A 4219-nucleotide genomic window follows, 5' to 3' on the forward strand; every position below is an offset into this window, starting at 1 on the left:
GGGGGTGCAGGAAGAGGGGGCGGAGGAGGAGACAGAGGTGGGGTGAGCTCCTCCTGCTCGGCGCCGCGGGCCTGCAGCCTCCGCCCCCTGGTACTAAGGCGCCCTGCTGGCCGCGCTCGCTCACTGGCCCTGCGTCCCGGCTCGCTGAGCGTACGCCCGCGCCTCCCGCCAAGGTGAGTGCCGCCGGGCCCGGCTTGCCGCCGGCCCCGGCCCCCCAACTCCCTGCTGGAAGAGAAGTTCACGGGCAGAGCGTCGCACTTGGGGCGGAAGGAGGTCCGCAGTGAAGCCCGACAGCAGAGCCGGAGCTGGGAGGGTGTGGGGGGCGCGGGGGGCGACGGTGGCGAGAAACGGGCTGCAGGTAGCCCCCTGCCTCTGCTGCTCTGCCCCGCCGGACTTGGTTCGGGAGTCCCGGGCGTGGCTGGAGGATCCGCTGCTCCGCGTCCTGAGCCGCACCCAGGCCTGGCCGCCACAGCCCCTCCCTGGCCACCCGCCCCCAGACTCTGGCTGGCGGCCGTGTGGGAGTCGGGTGGGCGTGCTCTGCCCCTAACTGCGAGGAGTTGGCTGTTGAAGCTCCTGGCTGCTCTCACCTCTCCTCTTTCTTCCTTTCTTTGTCTTTTCTCTAAAGTGGTTAAGCCAACCCCTGCTTCTGCCCACCCCCCACCCCCAGGCGGGGCGGCATGCGTGGCTTCGCCTCCCTCCCCAGCCCGCTCTGGCTGAAGGGCCTGCTCCGGGACGGGTGGGGTGGATTGGTAGCTGATGGGGGCTCTTCCCAAACGGTCCCCCCCCACCCCCGTCCCTCATCCAAACAGATGCTTCAGGTTGGACTTCCTGTCTCTGTACCGTCGCTGCAAAAGGGAGGCCTGTGGGTATTTTTCATAAAGCAGGGGTGGGAGAGATGATGAAGCGATTCTCTACTGAAGAAAGTTTTCCCTTCTTGTCATCGCACATTAACTGAGCGACACTGGAAAGAGGTGAAGGGTCTGGTAGGCCATTGGTACCTTCTTCACAACTTGGCCAGAGGATTGACCCCTCTTTGGCCCTGGACCCCACATCGTCCAGCCTCGAGTCCTCCTAAGTCAATAAGCAGATTTACTGCCCTGTTAGGGCTGGGTGGAGGAGAAAGAGCCTGAGTGCTAGCCAACTCTGGAATCTATTAAACCCACCCTCCCTTCCCTCCCGCTGGTGGGGTGGGGGGGGCGGGGGTTGGAAGCATTCTGCAGGGCGCGGTTCACACCAAGGTTTCCAGGGTTCTCCTAGTTGTCCAGGGCCTGTGACTCAGCTGGGAGACCATGTGGGTGTGGCCCTGCTGGGTTCAGATACTCTGTGGATAGTTAGGACAGAACCGAACACTCCCCAAAGGAAAGGAGAATCATTCCATCTTTGAGGGCACTTCCAAGAGGAAATGAGTCACACCAGTGCGCTGCAGGACAGGTCTCTTGACTGCAGTGTACATAACAGGCATTAGATTGGCTGGCAGGGCTTTGGCCCCCTGCAGTCCACTTAGCTTGGCTTGGGAGGGAGCTCTGTTGGCGGCTGAGAAGAGGTCTCCTGGATTTTGTTCTGTGCCCTGCAGCTTGAGTTTCAACCTTTAGGAGTGGATGTGTGTATCCTGTGCTTGGATGTGAGGCCATGTCATGGAAACACCCTGTCGGTGATCTTTGCCTCCAAAGTGTCTCAGCAAATTGCAAAAGAGGATTCGAGGTGGAGGAGGGAGGGGAGGAAATAATGCCGAGGCTGGGGCAGGAGTGAGTTCATAGAGCACATTAAAGACTTCTTCATCGGCCCTTTCCCCCACGGAGTGGATCTAGCTTCTGCTTCATCTTCCGCTTGTAGATGGTGGGCTACTCTCCTTTGGCAGCAAGAGGCGGCTGCTTTGTTGCGGCCCTTGCTCTGCCTTGTGGAGGGAGGTCTTAGGGCATGGCTTAGCAGTGTCTTGAGGGTCTAATGGGTATCAAAAGCACTTGCATGGGCTCCCCCCAGAGGGGTGGGTGATGCTCACCCTGGCTTTTCCTGGACACAACATCCAGAGAGCCCTTTCCTCCCATGGCTGGCCTCTGTAAGCAGCCACTCCAGTGAAGGCAGGCGCTGGGCTGGGTGGGGCTGAGGCTGGGTGCCTCCCTGCTTTCCACTTTCCACTGTGGCTTTTTTAGAGCACCACCCACTCGGTATGCCCTTGGACAGTGCCCAGTCTTTTCAGATGTCACGGTGAGGGAAACAATGGGATCCTTTCAGTGTTATGTCTAAATTAGCATTCCGAATGCTGGGACCTGCTGGCCTGAGATTGATTAAAGGACCTACTAGCTTCTTATCGATCCAGCGCACACGTTAGGAGTCTCACCTCCAAAGCCCAGAACAATGGATTTATTTATTTTTAGCCAGGTCCAGGCTTCCTGCCGGCTTCACTAAATAACTGCCATGCACACACCCCCCCCAAAGGATTTAGTAGAAGTTGTCACAATGGCTATTGTTAGCTCACTCAGGCAGATGGGTGCCTGATAACTCTTCAAGGGACAATGGATGTGCCTGGCTCAGGGCAGAGACTGCTGGAGTTCTATCTTCCTGTGGGGTCTCATATGGAAGATAACCTTGGCTTCCCATTGCATCAGCAGACAAGTGTAATTTGGTGAGGGAGGCTGCCCAGAGCCACACCCACGGCCTCGGGCCCATTATTTCCCTGAACCCCCTTTTCAGAATCCAATTCTAGGAATGTTTTCTGGCTCCATTAAACAAAATTTTCTGTTTGTTTCATTTCCCAAATGCTTGAAGCACAAAGACAGAAGCCTCAGATATATTTTTAAACGGCAGGGTTTTGCAATCCCTGGCCCTGCCAATTTTTTCCCCTGGGTGGCCGGTAAGAAAACTCGAGCGAGCATGGAGTAGACACAGAAGAGCAACCCCCAGCAGGCCTCCTGCTCTTGGGAAGTGTCCTTTTTGAATCATGACTGCATTTAGGCAGAGGTCCAGAACAAGCATCTGGGATTGCTCCTCTGGGGCAGATGATTTTCCCAGGAGGCCCCTTGCTCCCCTCTTACTTCCAGGGTGGTCACACTTGACATTGTCAATTTCATGCTTCCCAATTTACGAAGGAGGCAATAAGACAGCAGGACGCTGGCTGCTGGGACCTTGCTCAAGTAGCCCGCAGTCTGATGAGGACACAGGAATACAAATAAGTGGCATTTTAAAGAGCATGGTTTTAGCTAGTGAAGGAACCCTGGTGGCAAAATGCTTATGCATCAGGCTGCTAATCATAAGGTCAGCAGTTCGAAACCACCAGCCACTCCTAGAGAAAGACAAAGCTTTCAACTCCTGTATAGAGTTACAGTCTGGGAACCCCATAGGGGTGGTACTACCCTGTGCTATAGAGTGGCTATAAGTCAGCATCGACTGGCTGGCAGTGAGTTTGAGAGTCTGGCTAGTGAACTCCTCAGAGGCATGTGTGTGTGTGTGTGTGTGTGTGTGTGTGTGTGTGTTTTCCTCTTGGTGACTAACACCATACCAAGGTGTGCAAAGTAGATGCTCCATGAGCCAGGATAGAGAACCGAATGCCCACTACAACGATTGGATTTATGGAGTCTAGAATTCTCTTATAGAGGACATTACATAGAGAAGGACTCCAGCCCTTTCCAAGCCTCCAGTGTTAGGACTCTTGCCGTCAGTTGCCCAGGCAAACATACAGAAGTCATGTGCAAACACAACGAACGGTTCACTGGAAGGTGAGTGAGCAGAGATCCTGGAAGCCGCTGGGCTCACAGGGAGGTGGCAGAGCTGGAGAAGCAGGAAGCGGGCGGTGGGGATGAGTGAGGCTGGAGAACACAGGGCTTGTGTGAGAGCCGAGAAGTCTGTCAGCGTCTGACCAGACCTGTTTGGCAGCACACAAAGTGTTTCCTTGCCAGACGGAATGTGCTGCCCTCTGTGGTCTCCTGTGCCCTCCATAGGGGAGCCCTTTCTGTGGGGCCCTCTCCTGCCTTTCCCAGCTCCCATAAGGCTTTGCTGAGCCCAGACCTGGGTCATCAAACCTGGGTTCAGCGCCTGCCAAGGGGTCATTTGACTCACTCATTCATTCACTCATGTAGCAAACTGTTCTTTAAAAGAGTAAAAGCAGAGTAATTCTGAGTTCTTGGCCATGCGGGACTTAAGTCTACGACAGAGGCAGACGGTAGACAATTGAACGTGATTAAGTATTTCAGGGTGGAAGTGCAGTGTAGGAGTGGGGCGGGGG

The 4219-nt window shown here is 55.4% G+C and overlaps 1 protein-coding gene across 1 annotated transcript in view; it reads left to right on the forward strand.

Moving 5' to 3' along the window:
* The first annotated feature begins 74 nt into the window (after positions 1-74).
* S100A10 (S100 calcium binding protein A10) overlaps positions 75-4219 on the forward strand; it is a 10900-nt gene continuing 6755 nt past the window's right edge. Inside the window, exon 1 of the mRNA XM_004716642.2 lies at positions 75-173. The gene's annotated coding sequence lies outside the window, so the exon portion shown is untranslated. The remainder of the gene's footprint in view (positions 174-4219) is intronic.

This window comes from Echinops telfairi, unplaced genomic scaffold (genome assembly GCF_000313985.2).
Source record: "Echinops telfairi isolate 266 unplaced genomic scaffold, ASM31398v2 ScPeMD7_5805;HRSCAF=6673, whole genome shotgun sequence".
NCBI lineage: Eukaryota > Metazoa > Chordata > Mammalia > Afrosoricida > Tenrecidae > Echinops > Echinops telfairi.